Source organism: Ursus americanus, chromosome 6 (assembly GCF_024610735.1).
Source record: "Ursus americanus isolate L20-20 chromosome 6, mUrsAme1.1.p, whole genome shotgun sequence".
NCBI classification, from domain to species: Eukaryota; Metazoa; Chordata; class Mammalia; order Carnivora; family Ursidae; genus Ursus; species Ursus americanus.
The window spans coordinates 49,005,758-49,030,616 of NC_142132.1; positions in this window are offsets into that span (position 1 = coordinate 49,005,758).

The window sequence follows — 24,859 nt, forward strand, 5'->3', positions numbered from 1 at the left end:
GCCAATTAGATCCCTAACTGATCTAAGTCTCGGTTGAGCCTATTTGAGCCGTGGTGAATTCTGTAGGTCTCTCTTCTGTGCAGGGCTGTCCTTGGTCTCTGGAGGACAGAAAAGACACTAACTCTGTCTGTTCACAATCTGCATTGGGAGATCAGATACGGGTGAAGTTACTGGAAGACCATTACAAAGAAACACATGAATCATCCCCCTAAATACTCACCTCTTCCCCTCTGGGCTTATGTTTCCTCCTGGATAAAAAAGAATGATGCCAGATTAAATCTTCTCTAAATTCTGCTCAAGGAATCAAGTGGACTATTACAGTGAAACCTGAGTAATGTATTAAAGGGAAAAAAATGCACAGATCTTCCTCACGTTACATTACATTATCAATGTTATTTAAAAGCATAGAGTCACTCAGGAGTCACACTACCAGTGTTTGAATCTCGGATCTTTACTGGTTATGTGACCTTGGCCAAATCACTGAAATTTCCCTTTGCCTCATTCTTCTCATCTGTAAAGTGGGGATCATGACAATGCCTATATTCATAACATTGTTATGAGAGTTAAATGCATTAATATTTGCAAAGCACTTCCGTCAGGTCCCTGTCATATAATAGGTGTTACATAAGTGTTAAATACAATTTTCTGTAAATGCATGAACATAAAAGTAGGAATAAAATTCTTTATGTATATAACTCTTACTTAACTACAAAACAAAGTGATTTGAAAGCTATTAGCTATGAAGAAAAATAATTTAAAATTAAGTGAAAACAAAACTATAAAACAAATGCAATTCAAATTTACGCTGTTACTTCAGTGTGATAGATAATGTTTTTGCTGAAACTAAATCATAGAAGTTGTCGTTAATTATAGAAAGATTTAGCATCAGATCTATCCTGAAGTGAATTTTTTTCTGTGTTTTGACTTAATAATACTGGTGCAGAGGAAGCCTGCATGCAAAGTAAGCTTTTCAGAATTGTATGAATGCCATCAAGACTTCGTTTGCTGGGAGGGGACAATCAGCCCTCATTCTTTATCAATACTGCACTAGTGAACAGTCCTGGAATGCCAATTTTAATTAAAGATAATGTCAGATTACATTGTTAGTGACACCTGCATAAAATTGTTCTCTAAATCACAAAGTTGTTCAAGTCAGAAATTTGAAGACCATTCCTGATTTCTATCTCTTTATCCTCATTCTTTAACTGAGCAAGCATGCCCCTAAAATATTCCCTGACTCCGTCATTTTTCTAATCTCTTCCTTAATGTATGATCGGTTACATACCTTTGAGTATCCCATCCATGCTTATAGTATCTGTGAAGACTACGTAAGAGGGTTGGGGTGTGGGAATGCTGCTGATGAAAGTGGGGTACGGGTCCTCACATGTAAACCTCTTCTCTGTATTTATGTTGGACAGAACTCTAAATTCTGGAGTAATCTAGAGTTACCCATGGGTATGGTGAAGTCCTTCATAAGTGGTGGTTTCAGAGTCATTACCCTATGGCTTTCTGAGTTCCAAATGCTATATTATAGTTGAACCTAACCTGGAAGCTTCTTTCTTCATGGTTTCTGTTATGATGCGGTGTGTGAGCCTTTCCAACATATCAATACATGAGATAAACCTCTGTGAAGAGTTTTGTCTTTCAGCCGGATTGAGGCTGGGGCTCTACCAGAAACACCTTGCTGTGCTGGTCTGTGGGCCGCTGGCCCTTACTCAAACCATGCAGGGTCTATGTTTAAAGCACAGAATCATGGAAGGCCATTAGAAATGACAAGTTCAACCTCCTTGTTTTATATGTGGAGAAACCAACGCTGAACGTCCCAAAGAGAACAAAACACTTGAAAACAGCACACTTCTTGGAGCACCTCTACTGAATGGGAAGCATAAGCGTGGAAATGCTCTTTTCTTTTCAGAAGCACTGCGGCCTGGGACGATCCCAGTGCTTCCAACATTTGGCTAAGTGACCTTGGCTCAAATGTGGGAGACTTTCTCGAGCCTTGGTTAATGGAGAGGTAGATCTGACCTCTCTCTCCTCTCTGTTCTTAGGCTGCCCAGGCTATCGACAGTCCCAGCCTTTGTCACAGGCCATCACCATATTGCATACCTGTTCCCTTGTACTACATTTCCAGATAACATGAATGTGCATCTTGATGGCAGAGAGATTCTGTGGTCAAACAATTGCTGGAATACAAACTCGAATAAAGAGGTTTTCCTAGGACTTCTTAGAACTTTCAATCAATTCCACGTGCATTGAGAATTTCCACCAGGGGAATAAGCAGGAGGTCGAAATTCACACAAGTTTTTTGAACTAGAAACTTTAGTTTCTAGGGTACATCAGGTGGGACCTTGATTTTACTTCCCTGTACACAGTTATAATGTCTCAGCCCCTTCTTACCCAAAACATGAAGCTCTAGGCCGAGCACATGATACGTCATCATGTGAAATGAAAGAATGAGTGATGTTGCATAGTTTCCCAGGTTCTTAATTTGCTCATCCATGATAACGTAGAGTTAGGTTACATGTTGTTCTTCTTGATGGTTTTAAAGTGTTCAGAAGGAAGATTTAAATGAACACAAACTATTAAACCGACAGTACTTTGTGTATTTTGGGGTACCATCAACATCAGTACTATCACGACTAGTCTATTCCTGTTAATAAGTGCTTCATAGAGAATCGTTTCTTTCAACCCTTGCTCTACATGGGGTATTAAGTAGCTCATGAGCTTTATTACTATAATATCTATCACTTTTAAATAGAATCAGGTAGAATTAAATAGAATTTACCGGACACAAGTGAGTGGATCATTTGCTGGATCAATGTTTTCTAAGTGGCCTGAAAAAAAAGGGGACGCATATATTTAAATAAATATTCACCTGCAACCCTCATTTATGTGGTTATAGTTTTTGGAATTATATTATTACTACAACGATAACTATGTATAGGACAATTATTACTATGGCCCTATGTATGTGTTTATTTAGGTGTTGTATACATATGCATACGTATCTACATGTACAGATGGCACACATATATGTATACACATATGCTTGTGGATGGATGTAAGACACATGATGTAGTTATTATTTATATGGATAGCATATCATTTATTGAGCAACTACTACGTGCCAGGAATGGCGACAGGCACTTTACGTATATTGTCCTCAACCTCACAATAACCCTGCAGAAGCTGGCATTATTATTTCTATTCTAGGAAGAGGAAGCTAGGGCCTTGAAATGTTAACCTCCCAGAAGTGTAGGAACCCTGTGCCTTAATTCTCTGAAAGAATCCTCAAGGAGTACTAAGTACTTGCTCAGCCTAAAACAAACTAGCTCATAGCTTGCATTTATACTGCTTACTGTGATAAGTGACAGCCCATGCCCAGAACATGAATCTCCAACCTGAAAGGAGGGCAGACAGTCGCCAAGCAGCAGAGAGTAATATTCGGAGCCTAATACTGTGTTACTGTAACTCAAACCCACCCAGGGCCGGGAGGAGACGCAGTCTGCCTCCAGTCACAGTGAATATTTCCATGATGCCATCACATGGCTGGCATTATTCTCAGCTTTCTGTGCCACTCTCAATCCTCCCAGCAACCGTGTGTGGGCTACAGTTATTTAAACCATTTTTGCAAGTAAGGTAAAAGGCCTATTGAGTTGCAGTAATTCGCCCATGTCACAGAGCTAGTAAGCGGCCAGCTGAGACTTGAACTCAGGCAAAGCGAATTTAGCGGCCGGGTACTTAGCTCCTACACCAGAACCAGTGGTTTCACCGTACCTACGGCCTCCTGAAATCCTGTGCCGCCATGGTTGCCAAGTGCTAATCCATCCAAGATTCCTTCTAACCATGTTATCTTGTCCCCATTACCTTGTGATGTTTCATTACCATAACTGTCTCCCCAGTGACTTTAAGCTGGTTCTCCCATCTGTGCCTCCACAAACCCCCACTGAAGTGGATGGGCCACAGGCATTCAGCTGTTCTCCCTCGCAGTCCAATTTCACTCCTCCCCACTGCTCAAACTACTCCCGGAGTTTTGCCTTCTGATGCAAGGTTTACAAGGGAGTCATCATCGCACAATTACTCTCAGCCACGCAGCGTTGACAATGCAATCATCTGTCAGCAAATGAGCTGAGCCATTCCTGCATGAGGCTCTCTGGACCACACTTGGCAAAATCAGGTTATTACCTTCCTGCCTTCTAACCAAATGCAAACAATAGAGCTCTCCATTACCCAGAATGGGAGCACAGTGTTCTTTGGCTTTCCTGCCCACACACTGAGATTCAAATAGCAGCCACAAAGGTAGGGGAGAATATCTCAAGACAAAATGCCTTTGTCCCATCTCTTTAACTAAAAAGAGTTGAACGTGTTTTGTAGAAAGCTCTTGGAAACCAATTATAATATTCCCTGCACGTCTTTTCGCTGAGGATTGTGTTCCCCGTGCTATCTGGCAGGTTTGCTTGCGGAGAGCCCCCAGGTAATCTTTTCATCTAGTCAATGGATAAGGGTAAAGATTGATTTAAAGACCCATGGCACATTCCGACAGGGCACAAAGCAGTCCAGGGCATAGTGCTGACCAGGTAAGGCAGACCCTCCATCTCATCTCTTCCCCCCATCATTGTATTATGAAAATTTTCCAACATGCAGAAAGGTCTAAAGGATTTTACAGTGACTCACCCACCTATCCCTACTTAGTTTTTATTATACCTGCTTTATGCCACATCTCTCCAGTTATCCGTCTGAGAGTCAAGTGCATTTTAAAGGAAGTTGACTATGATACACATCCCCCAAATACTTCAGCACATTTACCATTAATTAAACTTAATATTTATTTATACTTCTCTCTTACTTTTGAGTTTGGAGGTACAATAAAATGTGGAAATCTTCAGTGGACCCTTTACTGAGTTTTGACATATGCCTATACCTGTGTAATCCAAACCCCTGTTCAGGTAGAGAATATGACCCTTGTTTCAGTAAGTTCCCTCCTGCCACATCTCAGTCAGTCCTCAACCCCACCTCCCCAGAAGCAACTACTACTATGATTTTCTTCCCCACCATGGATTAGCTTCTTCACTCTAAGTATCATGCATGTGGAATCAGAGTCAGTTGTCTTTTGTGTGAATTTCCTCCCTCGGCATGTTTTTCAAACTCTTCCATGTTGTGTGTACCAATAATCCATTTCTTTTATCGTTGAGTAGTACCCGCTGTGTATGGATACACCGCACTTTGCTTATCCATTCTCCTGGTGATGGACACCTAGGCCATGTCCGGATTTGGGCGGCTGTGAACAAAGCTGCCGTGAATGCATGCAAGTCTCTGTATGCACGTGTTTTCGTTTCCCTCAGGTAAATAAGTTGGAGTAGAATTGCTGGTGATAGGCTAGGGTATGCTCACTTTTATAAGAAATCGCAACCTTTTCCCCCAAAGTCGTTATCTCAGTTACACTCTTGCCAACAACGTTTGAGAAGTCAGTTAGCTTTACAGCCTCACCGACACTGGGAATGGTCAGTCTTTTTAATTTTCATCATTCGGGAGGTGCTGTACTTACATCAGTGAGGTGTTAACTTACGTTTGCAAGACGACTAATGACGCTGGGCACTTTGTCACATGCTGATGGCCATACAGATATCTTCTTCTGTGAAATATCTATGCAAATATTTTGCCCTTTTTTTTTAAAGGGCGGGCCTGGTCAACCCTTGTTCCAGGGAGACCAATCGACAACCTTGTGCGTGTGCATATGTTAAGAAGCCCCAGTCCATCCCTGCTTCTCCACCTCCGGTCCAGGCTCAAGAGAACCTGAAGAGATAATTTTTGAATAAATGTTGGTTGCACTCCTCATTTGCTGGGTGCTGCCAACAGGCGGCGGACTTGACGGCTTGTTAGCAAAGCCTGGCCCCTTTGTGAGATGTTTTCAGAATGACTGATTTACAATAAAGTGGTTCCTGGTGGGTGCATGCAGGTGGAACTGATATGGATCGATTCCAGGGGCGCTAACTAATCAGCTGTTTAAACTGGCAGGGAGAGTGCTCAGTGACAGACACAGCGCGGCCATCATTTTCCCCCGAAGATTACAAATTAACTTGTTGGGCTTTGCTGGGGTGTGTGACAACCTGGAGCCCAGCCTCAGAGGAGGGGAGGGCCGCTTGTGCCTTCAGGGAGGCCTCTCTGGGACCCGCCTTTACAGGCTGGAGGAAAAGAGATCTCATCTTGGAGAAGTGTGGGGATTTTCATCCTTATTGAAATTCGTCTCCACTCCCCAGTGAGGGGGCCAGCTGAATTTCTAAAAAGGTCCACTCTTGTCTCTCTTTTCATTTTTCTGTGAGCTATTTGCTTGACCCAATGGCAGATCTCTCTCTCCCTTTCTTCCCGCATTGTCTCCCCTCTGCTGTTGAAGAAAGCTCAACATCCCCAAATCAAAGCTTTTTGGGATTCAGGAGGGCCATTTTTTAATCTTGTTTGCTTTTAAGGCTCTTCACTTTATGGCAGGATTATATTGTGGTAACTTTTAAACTTTGAGGTATTTGCTTTTCCTATATTAATTACAGCACTTGATCCTGAAAATTGGGAGCTTTTCAGGCCGAAGAGACTAGGTGAGGTGTGCAGGGCTGTGAAAATAAAAATGGGGGAGCTGGTGTACTGGGGCCACATCATGGCACCAATGTGATGGCTTCGCCCAGCTCCAGACTCTAGGACCAGTCTTGGCCTCTTATCCACAAAAGCTTTTCCAAACATTACCTTCTCCTCGTGATACCTTCATGCGACGCACCTTAGTTATGAGAAAGCAGAAATTTAAAGACCTCCTCAAGTAGATGCTGAAAGGGGGGATATCCTGACCTCAAATGCAGGTCCTTGGATTTTAGTTTGTCGGATTACAGCTCCGGAAGCCTGAATCATCAGGCTAGCTAGTATGGGTACTATATGCAGTGTCTGGAGAGACATTCCAGCTTAAGAGGGTGAATCTGTTAACACATTCCAAATTAACACTTCAAAAGGATTTGTTTCTTCAGAACTTGATACCGTTCTTCTAAGGTGCTATGGGAGGAATAACCAGGTGAGAGCTGAAACAGGCTACAACCAGATATTAAAACTTAGTGTGAAGTGCTAATAATTAAATCAATGTGGCCCCAGGGATAAACAGACAAATGAAGTAGAATAGGTGGGTTTGCAACAGACTCTAGTGTTTGAGAAAGCAAAATATGACAAAGGAGTTATCAAACACTTGGGGAGAGGGGATGGCAAGACTAGAAAACAAACAGCTCCCGACAATCAGGAAATTGTGAAGGGGATAAAAGTATATTTAGATTCCTAACAGATGACATGCTACAAAACAAATATCAAATATTTCATGATTTAAATGTAGAAATCCAAATCATAAAAGCCTTCAAAACATTTAGGTGATTAAGTCTTTGGATTCAGAAAAGTCTCTGCAAGCAGAAAAACAAAGGAAAAACCAGGAATGAAAATGTTCATGAATTTAACGCATAAAAAGGAAGTCCAAGTATCTACAAAACAGTACCAAGATTAAAACCCAACAACAAACTAGGAGGAATATTTGTAAAAATTATGGTGAAGGACCCAATATCACTTAATATATAAAATCTCGTTCAAATAGATCAGAAAAACAAGAATCACAATGGATGTGTTGAGGTCACGTGTTGAAGAGAGAATTTATATGGAGGGAATAAAAAACATTAAATTACCTTATTTCTAGAAGTTCGCCGGTCAACAAAAGATTTAAAAATCGGGATAATGGAATATTTTTCATCTCTCAATTTAGCAAAGAAGAACATATGATAATATTTGATGTTATCGATAATATGATAAAACAGAGACTCTCATCTTTTTATGGATGATGGTTAAACTGCAACATTTCTGGTCTATATGCCTATATGCTGTCCCATATGACATCTCCACTTTTATCTCCTAATGCTTTCTCCTTTGCTCTCTGTACCAGAATAAGGTGATTTTTTTTTTCAGTTGTCATCACGCAGATTTTCCACATGCCTAGAAAGCTCTCAAACTTCCCCTCTTCCTTCCCTCTCACTTCCTTCTCCTGCTTTTCATTCCCTTCCTCTCCCCCCTTCCCGAAGGCTGTTCCCAAGCCTTCCCCTCCACCATTTTCCTTCTTCCTCCCCTTCTTCCATGTTTGTCACTCTTACCTTCAATCCTTTCTTTCTCTCTTCCCCTTCCTCTCCATCTTCTTCTAGACTTACCCCTGAAATCTCAGACCAAACATTACTTACCAATGCAGTCTCCTTATTCTACCTAAAAGCATCAAATAATCTGGTTATTTGCTCTCGTAAGCAGTTTGTAACTTTCCCTTATAATGCTAATCACAATTGGAATTTATATATTTGTAATTACTTGATTAGTACTTTTAAACCGCCCCCCCCCAGGATTATATGAACTATGTCACCGTTAGTCATCAGTGTCTTGCAAGGTGCCAGAAAATGAGAGAGATGATACATATTTGTTGGATCTTTTAACGGCTGACTTCCTAAAAGGTCATTAGAATGAACTGAGGCCAAAGCAGAGCTAACTTGATTAAGCTTACAGCAGTAAGGGAGAAGCTACCTTGACAGAGTCTCAGTCATGTCTCAGAAGAGGGTGGTCATGGGTACAAATCCACGGGGTTTGGGGATCTGGGTTCAGGTGGTTTAAGGCAGGTGTTCAGTCTGAAAAGCTGATAGGGAATGGCCAAAATATGATATCATAGTTTAAGATTGGTGAGCACAACAAGGTAAGGACCTTTAAGTAAGTCTTCTAAGTAAAAATAATTTGATATGTGAGTGCTCGGCCCCATGAACAACCTATTGTTTTGACAAGGGTGTCTGTTTATCCAGATGAACAAATTAATTATTCATATAACTTAGCTTTCAAACAATTTCTAAAGCTAAAAGTGGAGTTATTTATTGGTTTAGAGCCTTATCTTAATGAGCAACAATTTTCAGGAAGAAAGAGTAAAATCATATTGATACAGCTGGCTTCAGTTCTCAGTGTTGAGAGTTAAGCTATGTGGCTGTAAGAGGTCTCAATTCGGAGATGAAAAAATGGAATGCCATTCTGGCAATATATATTAAGGTCATTAAAAATCACGGATACAAAGTTTTATGTACAGGGTTTGGAAGTGTGTCTTTAGGATTGGGGTGGCTGTTAAGAAGCAAGATGATCCAGCCCTTGTGAAAAAAGAAGGGCTAGAACTTGTGAAGGAGGGGGAAGTGGAGGTGAGGTGAAAAATTGCCGAGGATTTCTCAGTTTTGCTTTTGATCCACTTACGGAACCCACATTCAGTATCTGTTGAGGGGTTCTCCTCTTCTCTGTCCAAAACTGGCCACATGTTTCTAAGAAATACTCGGAGATGATTCAAGCTCCAGGAATGCCTATAATTAAAGTTCATCTTTAAGTTTCTACAGTTAATCAGTGAGTTGTAGACATGTTTATCTTAATTCTTGTCTGAGTAACAAATTCCTGATGAGACTCCATGAAAATGATACAAATTCTGTGGTGACAAGGCCAAAACTTTTTTTTTAAATATTTAGAACTCTGACTCTTCTTTATCATAATAATGCATATAATGTGCAAAATAAAATCACATTTCCTTTGGTCTTTTTGGTCAAAGGAACTGTCTTTGGGCTGAAATCTGTGGTGCCTGGTGTGTGGCCGTGGAGACCCTAGATAGTTAGGCAGCTTGTAGAAGAGTGAGTCGTGGTTCTATGTGAGGGCTACCTCCTCAATGGCTGGATTTGTAGCTCAAGGTATGAATACAGCTTCCAAATAAGATCCTTAACATTAATAGAAGTGCTAGATGATAAGAGAGAGAGATATTTGGTTTTTCAAAAAGGATAGACATAGATATACTTCTGAGATATTTTTGATCAAAATTACAAGCTGCTTTATGAGTACTGGGGAGAAAAAGCGGTTCCCACCAAGACCTAAGATGGGGTCATTAAAAAAAAAATCATGACAGATTAAACCCCATTTCCTGTTTTTGATATTGCTTGAAGATCAAGCATATGTACACATTTTTTACGGCATTTGGCCAAGTTCCCAAAATATCTTTATGAACAAATAAGGGGTTGACATACTCTGGAAGGTGGGTCGTAATTGGCTGAAGTATTGCATCCAAAGCATATGAATCAATATACTTATTTTAACCTGCCTTAATACATTCATTTCAACTGAATATTCAGAGTAACTATGAACCAGCAGAGGTCAGTCATAGTGCAATAAAAGCTTATATTATGTGGTGCTAACACCCTGATGGACCAAGGTCATATTCAGGGTTAATTAAAACTCTGTCCTGCAACAGAAGAATTAGTAAATGTTTCCTGTCTCACAATCTTTTAAAAAGTCATGAGATTTGATGTTTTAATGATGATGATATTTTTTTGTTGAGTTACCTGAAATCAACAGCTCTTGGGTCAAAATATACAGCTTCATTGAGTAATCTCAACAGAGTGCAGTTTCTGATTTGATAGTACACATCAGTGTCAAGTCTGTTTTAGCCAATTATTGTTAACTTCAACAACAAGCTCAAAGAACTTCAGCAATTGAAGGAAGTAGATGAGGTGGAGCTAATTATGAAACAATTAGTCAAAATCTATGAAAATAAGAAATATATGAATATTGTATTCTTATATCATATTAAAAGAGTCATTCACCCAGCATGTATCATTGTGTTCATATCACTCTAACTACCATCTAGACCATGTTAGGAAATCAAGGAGATAAACAATAAACAGCCATAAACAGTCATAAACAATAAAATTATGGATGTCAATTACTTTGTATTTATACCTAATGTAAATCTCATAATGCATGTGGAAACCATATATAAAATAGAATATTACTTTTAATACCATAATACATATATTCCTAAAAATTATGGGAAAATATCTTTTAATCCAATGAAGAGTTGACCTTTGAATTGATTCCTATATTACTAGTCCAAATCAGCCAGCCATGTAGGGATGAGAGCAGAAAGTTCTAGGCAGAGGGAGGGAACGGAAAAGTCCTACCATGGGAATGGGCATGGTATATTCTAGGAACCATAGCTGGAGTGGGGCAAAGTGGTTAGAGTTAATCTGGTCAGGGTTGAGGAGTAGGAGGGGGCCAGTTCACATAGTGACTAGTAGTCCAAGGACAGGAATTTGGATTTCAGTCTAAGCAAAGAGGGAAGTCATTGGATAGACTTAGGGAAGGAAAGAGTTTTACCTGATTTATTTTTAAAAGGGTCCCTCTTGATTGTTGAGGGGATTGTGGAGTGTAAACAAGTAAGAACAAAAGTAGGGAGACTGGTTAGAAAACTATTGCATCCATCTAGACAAAAATGACGTTGGCTTGCATTAGGGAGGAAGCTGAAAGATGAAGAGAAGTAGAGCTATTCGGGATATATTCTGCAGGCAGAGCTAGGAGGATTTGAAAATATGGATGAGTTAGAGTATGAAGGAAAAGGGTGAATCAAGGATAGCTCCTAATTTGGGAGTTTGAGTGAATTTAGTGGATGGTCGTGTTGTTAAATACGGATTAAAAATATGTACTAAGCAACTACTACGTAGAGAACACTTGTTTTTGCAAGATATATTCTTCTAACTTCTAAAATACTTTTACTGCTAACACTGTGAGTGCAAATCACATAAACACTTAATTGTCATCAATATTTCTATTTTATTTCAAGCAAATATTCTAAGTAAGCATTTTTTCTGACGGTCTCATTATCTTTGTTGTTAAAACATAGATCAGAGGTTGGTAAACATTTTTCTGAAAAGAGCCAGATAGTAAATATTTCAGGCTGTGCAGTCTATATGAACTCTGTTGCAATTACTCAACCCGGATGTTGTAGTGGGGGGCAGGGGGAAGAACCATAGACAATATGTTAAGGAATGATGTGGCTGTGTTTCAATAAAACTTTATTTACAAAACAGACAGTGGGCCATATTTGGTTGGGGGGTTGTAGTTTGTTGATCCCTGACATAAACTATAGGTCCCAGAACAAGACAATCTAGAGTGGAAAAAGAAAATCAGTTCATGAAAAAAGAAGTCAAATACTTATTTGTTGATTGACAACAATGTATAATGGAAGTTTTAATGCTTATTCATTTTTAATTTTTTCCCCTCATATTATTTCCAATAGTCATTCTTCTGATTTCTCCAGGTTCCCTTACTCCATCTAATTCTAGTAAGACAAAAATTATGGTACTTTGCTCTCCACCACAATGACAGGTCCTTACCCAGTTTTGCCAAACTGAGTAGTTCCTTCACCATGGTCACAGAGATTGGGTTAGAGGTGGGTGCGCTATTCAAGCAAGGTCAATTAGAATCTTCCCTGCACTTGATATATAGATAGTAGGAGACAGTCTTCTTGACTGAGGGACTGCTAAGAGGTGGCTTAAGTTGTATAAATTACACGGGCTATTTCACCAGGCATTTGGTCAGTTCAGAACAATTGCAAGCACATAAACAGAATCAAGAGCCATGACAACATTGTTTGGGCAGCTTAATCCAGCTATGTCTAAAGCCAGAGACATGCCAGAACTTCCTAGTTCTGTAAGTCAGTAAATCCCCTTTTTGCTTCAGCTAGTTTGAGTTGAGTTTTGATCAGTTGCAGACAAAAGTTTTTAGACAAAAATACTGCTTCATTGAATTTGGAAGGGGAAGACAATTACTATGTGAATTCCTTGAATGTGCTGAGCATAATACATGTTAAACTTAGTTAAATTTGAAATAGTTTTATGTTTAAGGTTGAGAGGACAGGGACTCAGAGGTAAGCGATTTGCCTGAAGTTGCATAAGTTTTTGGTCGAGTTATGATTTGATTGTTGATGTTTCTGACTCCAAACACCCTATTACTTATGATACCATGTAGTAAGGAGGCGTAAAAGTTAAAGGAAAAAAGAATATAATATAATTTTTGGATTTCTCTCTCTATTTCTTTTAAAGTAGTTTCATCGAGGGCTCCAAAGCTGCATGAGAATAAAGGTGATTCTTGAAGCATCAGAAAGACAGCTGAATCTCTAAGAAGTTTCTTTAGCAGACGTGGTATATGAGCTGTTAAGCAATCAATCATGGGCCAACTTTCAAAGCTGCTTTGAATCTTAAAATGGAATGTTTCTAGCTTAATTGTCCATAGGCTAAAGCTGGAAAATGTTAGCCTTCTTTTTTCCTGCATAGAGAGACCAGATTTCATATGTATGCAGGAAATGCGGAGCCAGGCAAACCATTCATTTCCATATCTCTAAGCAGGCTGTGCAAGTTTGATGAGGAAGGGCTAGTAAGGGATATAAAATCAGCATCAAAGATTCATGCTGAGGAAACTCTTCTTGAGAGCTAGACGGAGACAGGAGTACAAGAGGGGTTTCTTCCTAGGTGGAAAGAGGTGATAATTAAACATAATTTGTAGAAGAAAATTAATAGTGATGGACTTGAATCCTTTATAGCAAATGTAAATTTCAAAGCAATTTTGTGTGGAGAAGTAAAAGGCTATAATATATGGCTGAGTGGTATATGCTGACAGTAATGGTCCTCTTGTGCAGTGAGTTATTAAAGACTTTCATCTCACGGTTTTCAACAATGAAAAGGGAAGCAGTTTAGGGGCATTTTCTGAGATATGTCCCTTGTGTTGATTTAGCTTGCATGATCAGTAGGTTATCTCAATAGCTGTATGGAAAAGGTTAAATTTGCTAAGGAGATGAAAGACTAAAATGTGAGAAACGTGCTATTTCAGAAAGACGTATTGTTTCCTCTCTGGGACTAGCACACCATGACCTTGGACAAGTCATTTAATCTCTCTGGGACATGGTCTCCACATCTTGTCCAAGGAGGTTGTCCACGGCTTTTTTCAACTCCCAAAATCTAGAATTCCCCCCTTATGATAAGAATAGCCTCTGGGGAATGAGTTTTTCTCCAGGGAGGTCACCCTGAAGAAACCCCAGGGATGTTTCCCATGGAGTCATTTTCTGTCTTTCTTCCCTTATTTTTGAAATGGATTCTAGAATGAGCTCCAGAACTGCATCTCCTTCAGGGAGCACAAGACAGAGATAGTGAAGCACCGGAGCCATTTCACAAAGCTTATTGCTCAAGATGTCTTAAAGGTCTACAGAAGGAAGACTTGTCTGGGGACCAACAGCTCACCCCAACCGGATCACGAAACAAACGACTACGGGTTTGGGATGTTCTTGAACAGTCTTGGCCTGTAAGAATTGGATCCCACAGCTCTTGGATATTCTGGCCAACTTTTTTTGCTGTTTGTGTTTTACTTGGGAAGTTTCTATTAACCTATCTTTAAGTTCACTGGTTCTTTCTCTGGCTGTGTTGAGTCCAGTTGGGAGCTGTCAAAGACATTCTTTATTTCTGTGTTTTTGATTTCTAACATTTTCTTTTGATTTTTTTAAAAATAGTTTTCACCGCTCTGCTAACAATACCCACTTGATCTTGCATGTTGTCTTTTTTTTTTCATTAGAACCCTTAACAGATTAATTACAGCTACTTAAAATTCCTTTTCTGTTAATTTAAATCCCTCATCTGTTAATTCATCTATCTGAAATATGGTTATGATATGGTTGCTTTGTTTCCTCAAACTGTTTTTTCTTGCCTTTTGATAGGCCTTTCGATTTTTTGCTGAAAGTCGACATGTATCAATAGTAACTCCTGAGGTAAATAGACCTCTTGGGTGGAGGATTTATGTTAATCAGGCTACAAGTTGGGCTGTGTTTAATGTTGGTTGTAGCTATAGGGCGTGGAGACTCCAGATCCCTCTAGCATCATTGGTTTTGTTTCCTCCCTTGGCCTCAAGCCTTCTCTTTGGATTAATTCTCAGAGGCAGTCTCCGTCCTACAGCTTTCTCAGCTGTAATTCTGTTATACCAAAGGGTTGCTGGTGTGGTGGTTGGGTGTAGGGGAGGGAAGACGTCTCAGTTATTTAGTGGATCTCTGTCTCGTGGTGTGGCCTTCAAAAGTATTTCTGTGTCTCCTCAAGGCCTGCAGCTCCCCGCACCCCTTCGCTGTATCAAGTTTCCAAGACATTTCCTTGAAGCTCTGTCCCTGTTAACTTTTCCTCTCCTCCCTCAGTGAAATACAAGTGCTAGAAGAGAGTGAGATAGGAAGGACTTCTCTTTCCCCAGGTGAGATAAAGTTTCCGTATTGCTCTGTGGTGAAGTATTTCATCCTGGTGATAAAATAAGCCTTTATTATAGAAAAAGAAAGGAGAGGATTGCATTTGCTGCTTTTCCCCTCCCCCTGTCAGCACCATAGAAGATTTTTCTTGGATCCTCGCTGTGAGAATCTGTGGGTTTCCCAAGAAAGTGTGTGGGCTCTCTGATTGCAACACCCAGGAATTTGTCATGATCAAGCTAGTTAGCACCCAGACTACAGCAATCTCTCAGAATTACTAGTAAAGGAAGGAGTTTTACAATTTATGGCTTCCAGTGGCTTCAGCTCCAGGTAAGCGTATCTCTAGTGCTGTATCTCTCTGGATGCACCTGTCTCTAGATTTTGGAGGGGCAGTTTGCTCTAATACCTCAGTTCTCTAATAGGTTCAAGAACAGTTGTTGATTTACTTTGCCCAGCTTTTTCTTGTAATGATGAAAGTGACGACTCGAAAGCTCCTTAAGCATCAGAGCTGAAAGAGGGAGACTCATGTCTACCAATTTTAATGAAAAAAAAAAAAAAAAAGATGTGCTCCACTTCAACCCTGGAGATCCACACAATTTGCACAAATAGAAAGACATGTAAATTGAATAAGTCAAACAACTTTATATTAGATAGAAACAATCATTAAGGGGCGCCTGGGTGGCACAGCGGTTAAGCGTCTGCCTTCGGCTCAGGGCGTGATCCCGGTGTTATGGGATCGAGCCCCACATCAGGCTCCTCTGCTATGAGCCTGCTTCTTCCTCTCCCACTCCCCCTGCTTGTGTTCCCTCTCTCGCTGGCTGTCTCTATCTCTGTCAAATAAATAAATAAAATCTTAAAAAAAAAAAGAAACAATCATTAAAATCAATAAGATACAGAACATAATACAGGTTGATTGTGCTGACCGTAAGATGAAGAGAAAATTCCAGAATGGGTACTAGATGATGAAGAAGAGGTGCAAGGAGTCACTTTTTGGGAGGTGCACCCCACTCATCATTCTGTACCTTTCTTATTAACATTTTGCAAGCTTTTATAAATAAAATCAAAGGACAGAAAACATCTATCTAAGAAAATGAAAACTAAATTCAAAAGCACATGGAAACATATGGAAAAAGCACACATACTCAACAGACTGAAGAGATGAAGAGGAAACTCTTCTTTATCCTTCTCACTTGGCATATATTCACAAATAAAAATGTTTTGGTTCATTGAACCATGACCCACAGTTTAAATTCATTCCATATGATATTCTCAGACTAGAGAGTGTGTCTAATAAATCGCTGAATGTGTCTTTGCTTAAAAATACAACATTGAAATACCACATCTTAAAATATATTTACTTAGTGTGTTTTAGGTGAAAAAAATCATTATACCCCCCCCCCCAAAGTCGTATCCAAAAAATGGTAAACTTTGTCAAGAACTGTTATGGTAAAACATCATTCACTGAGCAGTCCCTGTGTGAAGCAATTCTGTAATTAGTTATAGTTTTTATTTCTTTTAAGGTCTTAATTAGTATCTGTGTTTTCTCCAGAGCAATGTAAAAACCATAGAACACTTTCATTTTCCCCTAGCTTCTACCGAGGCCCATGTGGTAGCTCCCTGGAAGTTTGGCTCATATTATTGTTAAATTTCTTTTTTTTTTTTTTTCATAATAAATACTTACTTAGAACGGACAACCAGTGGTTCTCCCTTCTCTGTTGACTGTATCTTCCCACACACTCCTGCTTATTTCTGGATTCATCTTCTTTCCTGATGTAGTTCATCCTCTGAGAAGCAGTTATTTTCAGAAACAGTCTGTAAGTTAAAACAGTCAGTAAGTTATAGACCTTTGGTGTCCAGACTCACCCTGAAACGACAATGCGTGTAGGTACAGATTTCTAGAATTACAGTATTGTCCTGAGCACTTGCAAGGGCTCCGCTGCCTTCCTGTATCCAATATTGTTGATGACAAATCTAGTGTTTCCTGAATTCTTGAAGTAGGTTCTGAGGCAAAGATGTGAGGTAAGTAGATTTTCTCCTTACCGCTAATGCCCTGAGGCAGATCTATAAAATGTCAGCTTAGCACTGGTGCTGTTGTTGTTTGTATCTTAGTTTTACTCTGTCATCCCTCTTAATTTAAATGCATGTCTTTCTTTAGTTTCTAGAAATTATCAGTGATCTTTTGGAATATTGTTTTCCTTTCATTCTATCTATTCCTTTCTCCACATCATCTATTACATGTCGGGACCTCTGTTCTATCCTTCTAAGAGTCTGTGGATATTTAAATATTCTGGATACAAATCCTGTATTAGATACGTGATTTGCAAATATCTGTGTTTTGTCTCTTCATTCTTTTAATTGTATCATTCAAAGAGCAGAAGTCTTTAATTTGGATGTAGTCTAATTTATCATTTTTTTATGGCTTTTAGGAGAAAGATTTTCTCCTACATTTTCTTCCAGAAATGTTATAGTTTCAGGTGTTATACTTAGGTCCATAATACACTGTGATTTAATTTTTGTAAATATTGTAAGATATGAATTAAAGTTTTGTTTTTGTTTTGTTTTGCATATTGATGTCAGCTTTTTCCAGCATCATTTGTTAAAATGACACTTCACTCTCCACCAAATAACTTTTCCCTTTTGTTTTGAAAGTCAACTAACCATATCTGTGGGGGGGAAGGGTCTTCTTCTAGTTTCTCTATTCTGTTCCATTGTTCATCTATCTTGATTTTTAATATCACAAGTTTTGATTACTGCAAATTTATAATAAATTTTGAAGTCAGATAATATAGTTCCTCCAAATTTTCAAGTAAACTTTTTCAAAGTTGTTCTAGCATTTCTAGGTCCTTTACATTTCCATGAGAATGTTACAAACAGCTTTTCAATTTCCACTGAAAAGCATTTTGAAAATTTGATTGGAATTGCATTGAATCTTTGGCTCAGTTTGGGAAGAATTGATACCTAAATGATATTGAGGCTTCAGGTTCACGAATATAATATACCTCTCCATTTACTTACGATTGAAAATTTCTCTCAGCTGTAGAAAGGAAAGTCCCTCAACTTGATGAAAAACCTGCAGCTGATATCATTCACGGGACTAAATGCTTCATGCCTATGCTAGGAAATAAACAAGGATGTCTGCTGTCACTATCTCTGTTTAATGTTGTATGGGAGATCTCAACCAGTGCAATATGGCATGAAAAAGAGGCAAGAGTGAACAGATTTAAAAGGAATAAGGAAGACTATACTTATTCACAGACAATATGATCATTTATGTAGAAAATCCAAGGAATCTACAAAAAGCAAGGCAAACTAATGAGTGATTTAAGTAGGATGGCAGAATATAATGTCAGTATGCAAAACTGATCGAATTTCTATATAAGAGCAATCAACAATTGCAAGTTACAGTTAAAAATACTACCATTTGCAGTATCATAAACATTAAATAGAAATAAATATAAAACAATCTGTGCAAGAGCCGTGTGTTGAAACTACCAACTATTACTGGGAGAATTGTACAGTATTCATACATCTGGCAACCGAATAATGCTGTAATGTCAAATTTTACAAAATCAATTTCAAGATTCAATGAAATAATAGTCTCAGTCAAAATCTCAATGGAATGTTTAAAGAAATTAATGATTTGATTCCAAATTGTAGGAAAATGCAAAAACCAGAGTAGTCAAGACTATTTTGAAAGTGAAGATCATTGGAGTATGTAACCTATTGGCAAGACTTACTATTAAGCTACGGTAATTAAGACAGTGTGAGAGACATATAATTAAATGGAATGGAATAGACAGTCTAGAAAGGGTCTCATACCTATATGGTTAATTGATTTGCAAGAAACCTGCCAGGTAATTCAATGGGAGAAAGAAAATTCTTTTTATCAAATGGTGTTGAAACAACTGGACCTCATTTCAAAAAAATTAACCTCCCCTGTAATCTCACACCACGTATAATAAATAAGTCACCATGTAGGACTAACGAGTGAAAACTATGCAATTTCTAGAAAAATCTAATGGAGAATATTTTTGTGACCTTGAGTTAAGCAAAGCTTTCTTTTTTTTTTTTTTTTTTTTGAAGATTTTATTTATTTATTCGACAGAGATAGAGACAGCCAGTGAGAGAGGGAACACAAGCAGGGGGAATGGGAGAGGAGGAAGCAGGCTCATAGTGGAGGAGCCCGATGTGGGGCTCGATCCCATAACGCCGGGATCACGCCCTGAGCCGAAGGCAGACGCTTAACCGCTGTGCCACCCAGGCGCCCCTAAGCAAAGCTTTCTTAATAGGACACAAAAAAAGCGTGAAGCATAACAAGAAAAAAAATGATCAAGTGGTCTCCATCAAAATTAAGAAATATGCTATTTTGAAAATAAAAGAGCAAGTACATCCTGGGAGAAAATTTGCAAGCCTATCTGATAAAGAACTTGTATTCAGCATAAATAAAGAGCTCTTACAATAAAATAGTAAAAAAAAAAAAAACAAAACACAAAAAAAACCACTTTTAAAAACAGCAAATTGTTTGAATAGTTACTTCGCCAAAGAGTATCTATGACTAGAGAAGGAATGACAAAATGCTAAGGATCCCTACAAAGTTGAAAGGGAAATTAAAGCCAGATGAAATACTATAACACATTCAGTAGAACATCTAAAAGAAAAGACCAACAACCTCTAAGTGTTGGTGAGGATGTGAAGCAGTTAGACCTCTCACTGCTGGTGTAAACATAAAGTTACGCTGCCACTTAAAAAAAAAAAAAACATGTTGGCAGTTTCTAATGACGTTAAACATACCTTTGGCATTTGATCCAGCATTTTCCACTTCTGAGTACTTATTCAAGGAAAATGAAAACATGTATCTGTTTGTTTCATATGTATGGAATTCTTTTTTTTTTTTTTAAGATTTTATTTATTTATTTAACACAGATAGAGACAGCCAGCGAGAGAGGGAACACAAGCACGGGGAGTGGGAGAGGAAGAAGCAGGCTCCTAGCTGAGGAGCCTGATGTGGGGCTCGATCCCATAACGCTGGGATCACGCCCTGAGCCGAAGGCAGCCGCTCAACCGGTGTGCCACCCAGGCGCCCCCATATGTATGGAATTCTTATCCTGAAATGTTGATATCAGCTTTTTTTTTTTTACAACCTAAATAAATACAGTTTTTATTTTTCAAATCACATTCTTTTTTTTTTTTTTAATGATTTTTTATTATATTACGTTAGTCACCATACAGTACATCCCCGGTTTCCGATGTAAGGCTCGATGATTCATTAGTTGCGTATAACACCCAGTGCACCATGCAATACGTGCCCTCCTTACTACCCATCACCAGCCTATCCCATTCCCCCACCCCCCTCCCCTCTGAAGCCCTCAGTTTGTTTCTCATAGTCCAGAGTCTCTCATGCTTCATTCCCCCTTCTGATTAGCCCCCCCCTTTCTTTATCCCTTTCTTCCCCTACTGATCATCCTAGTTCTTATGTTCCATAGATGAGAGAAATCATATGATAGTTGTCTTTCTCTGCTTGACTTATTCTTAATAGCTAAAAAATGGAAAAACCCGAAGGTATGTAGATCGACGAATGGGTTAACCTATTGTGACGTTCCATCAGAGGGATAGTATGTAGCAGTTTGAAAGTACCACCTATTGAAATAATCAACGATATGATGAATCCTAAAAGCATTATGCTAAGTGCAAGAAGCCTAATACAAAAGACTGCATATTGTATGATTCCACTGGAAAAAAGTTCTAGGAAAGGCAAAAAGACCTACAATGACAGCAAGAAGCCCAGCGGTCACCTAGGGCTGGCATGGGAGGGACTGACAGCAAAGAGGCAGAGGGTACTTGCGAGGTGGTGAAATTATTCCGGACCTTGACTGTTGTTGTTACGTGACTATCTGTATTTGCCAAACTCATAGAATTGTACATTTTAAATTGATGATTTTTGTAGGTAAGATATACTTCAATAAAGCCGATAATAAAAAAAAAAAAAAAAAAAAAGAAAGGCTCAGAAATGACAGAGAACGTAAAGAACCATTTTTCTTTGGGAAGAAAAAGCTGAGGATAATATAATAGACCACTCAGGAAAATTTCATTCCGTCAAAATCAGAAGTGGCTCTATGAGGAAAGTCTCCTGAATAACCTAGCTGTGTTCTTTGCTCCAGACCAAAATCCTCTTTTTTTTTTTTTCCTGGTTTCTTTTGTTACCTTTTCCTTGAAATTAAAGATAGCTTGTTCCCTTATTGGCAAAGAACCTTTAACATTTCAGCTTTGATATTCAAAGGGCAAACAGATTGCATACCCATTTCACCATTGCTGTGAGGAGCTGATGGGAGGGGGCTGCTAACTGGCTTCCCCCATACACTAACCCACGGTGCAGGCTGCCTGTTTGCTCCAAGACTGATTGCAGAACCCTCAGCCCCCTCCTTAAAGCTGGGATCAGACGTGAGCCTACAGAACGAAGGGCTTTGTGAATCTTTCCCTTACTTGCCTTAACAACTGCTTAGTCCTAAAAGCTGTCTAGCTAGAAAAGATTTGTAACACAGTAGGAACCGTGGACTCAAGACATTTCTAACTATGGATTAAAACCCCCACAAAGACATAGAGGTGAATGTAATCGTTTTCAGTCATCCTTGTTAGCTTGCCATGCACGTATCAATGGCTCATTACCAACACCGTCACACAGAAGTATTTAAAAGTTTCCTTCTCTTTGGAACATCTTTATCCCACATCTTTTTCATCTTCCATAACTGTCATCTTCAGCATTTGCAGCCCTTCTCAAGAGAGAGGTAGAAAAATACGCTGTGTATATAATATATGATGACTCAACCCTGTTGTTATCATCACTCATAGGAGAGATGGGGGATCATAAGGTATGAGTTATCCCTCACTCCCTCTTTCACAAAGTTAAATACATAGAAATGCCATTCCAACATTTAGGCAAGATATACATACTGGGAATAGTGGAGAAAAATAAATTGTCCCAATAACTCCTATATTCTTTCCACAATAAAATGGTAGGATTGAGGGAAGCAACAGAAGCCTTTGGAATAAAATCATTATTCCATCAAATGTGATCTTTATGTTTATTTAGATAAAGTCTCCCAGTGTTTTGGGCTTTCCAGCAGTGACAAGGACCAAAGAGAGAATCTTTAAACACATCTACTTGTATGTGAAATGGGTAGATTCCAGTAGATGGTTCTCCGGTTCAAAGCTAGATTTACTTATGGAATCTAGGGAATCATGAGTAGATAGCAAATTTTCTGAGCAATAACCCTAAAAAAGAGCTTCAATGTTGTAACTTTGGACTCATTCTTCACCCTAATTTACTCAGTACAAATGGACATTCTATAGCACTACTCATGTTAATGTCTGTGCATAGTGACCTGTTCCTGGATTTGGTTTAAGGACCCTTGTTTAACCATATTAAAATTGTGTGTATTTGGAGCTCCGAAAGTTATAGCAATTGATTCTGGTCTTTGTATTAGATAATCACTGTCCCACCAAAGTTTACCCCCCCCCCACGTTGCAATTCTATAGGAATTTGTGAAACCGGGTTATTAAAATCCCATGAGATGTACAGAATAATCCAATGATATTTACTGTTCAATGTATTTTTCTCTTTAGCAACATATAGCTCTTTAAAGAATGTTCTTAAAAATATTAACATATTTCAAATCTTCTTGCATCTATAAGCCCTGGTATATATCATCCTTGCAAAGCGGCTTAGGAACTTAAAAACAAAAAACGAAAAGACAATTCCAGAAAGGTTTTACATGTGGACTCTTGTTTGTGGCAGGATCATCTTTCATCTTAGTGAGACTGTTAGAACTGCAAGGGAACCTTAAGGACTGTTAAGATGATTAAGAGCCACATTTAATAGTTGCTCCAGTAGCATCTTGACAAACATTTTAATTTTATATCCCTCAAGTAAGCCCATAAAACAGCATGATCTCAGAATTCTTAACAAATATATTAATAAAAATTTAAATATGTGTGTATTACTTAGGCTGTTTTGAGTTAATTACATAATAATATTGCCTTGTATATGCCTTAATTAGATTAAATATTGATCAGTGCACTTTTCATTGATACTTCATTATGACACAATAACTGTCTTGTTATATCTAGATGAAACTTTAATTGAAGAGTTTGGATGTAAATGAAAAGTTACGGAAAGAGATCCCTTTTAAACATCAACAGGACTAGAAAGCTCAGTCTATGAATTAAAGCAGAAAGGAAAAATTCAACTCAACCTATTTTAAGGGTTTAAAGTAATTAGATCTAAGAATGATGATCCAATTTTTTTTTCCATAGGCTTCAGCTGTAATATCAGTTAGGCTAGGTTCATGTATCACTCTGTGTTAAGGAAGAGGTTATGAAATATTACAATTATTCCTAAGGATTATGGTCTTTGTTTATTTCAAAAAGAAGCTAGATTTTAAACAGCATCTACGATTTGTTAGCATGTGATTAAGGCTGTTTATTTTCATGCTGATGAGCTGAGAGCTGTTTCAATGGAGAGATGCTGTAATTTTCCCATGATCTGGAAAATAATTCATGGCACTTTTTATGTTGTCATTAACTGTCATGTCTCTTGAGTTAAATATGAGCCCTGTCATTTGGAAGTCAGAAAGCGGCTCCTAAATTTCTCAATTTCATTAGCAATTGATTCAAATCATTTCCCGAAAATAGTCTGAATTGACATATGAATTGTAGTGGTTCCTCAGCTTGGTGATTAATTAATCAAGCCATCAGGTTCACATTAAACTATTTATCAATCTTACGATTTCCTGCTTTTCAGAAAAAATTAAAAAGCACTCTAATGATATTTTATGAGTTTGGAGAAAAATTAAAATGGGACCAAAAAAAGTAATCTGTCCTTCCTAATTCTGACGCTCTGTGATGTCAATTTCTGTCAGCCAAGACACTCGGGGAGAATGGGCTGGAATGTGCACCCCAGAGACGGCGCCTTGGGTCATCCTGCGGGCCTCAGTTTCTCCATCTGTAATACAGGAAAAATGAACTAAATGATCTCTCGTTTTTCTTTCACTTTTAAATTATATGAGTCTGCAAGTCGAAATGGAACGTGATCGTTGTTACTTTTATTTTTATTAGTTTGATGTGTGCCATTGTCTTTACATTAACAAAAACGAAACAAACAACTTGGGGTTTTTGATAGAGCCTCACAGACTTCAAATTAAAATTGTAATTGAAGTTCTTGGAGCAACATTGGACTCTGTTCTGCAATTTGCATTTGAAATACTATTTTCCACCAAAGGCCACATTAGTCTGGGTCTTCTCTGTTGTCCTGTTACAGCAAGGACCCCAGCTGATGGCTTCAGCCCGGAGCGACACCATGGACCTTTCCAAGCGTTGGGCTGCACCAATAGCCGTTTGTTAGTGGAGAAAACTGCTGGCACAACCTCAAGTTGTTTGCCTATTTAATTTCATTCAAACTTTGCTGAGTTCAGTTAATAGCCAGTTCTTTTCCAAATAAACAACAAGCCAACCAAATTCAGCCCCTTCTCTTTCACATTTGCTCTGTGTAGAACTACAAAACAAATGTCTCATTCCACGCAAGTCCCTCTGGTATTACTGACAGAACACTGAGGTTTCTCTCTTAAAGTTAACTGCATTTTAAGGGCTGGACTTCCTCTGGTGTTCGAGGACAGAGCGTGCAAGCCACCCAGAGAGACCCCTCCGTGGGCTCCTCCACTTCTCTCCCCTGCCTGCAGTGCTGGGACAGAGGCTGCCTTTCTG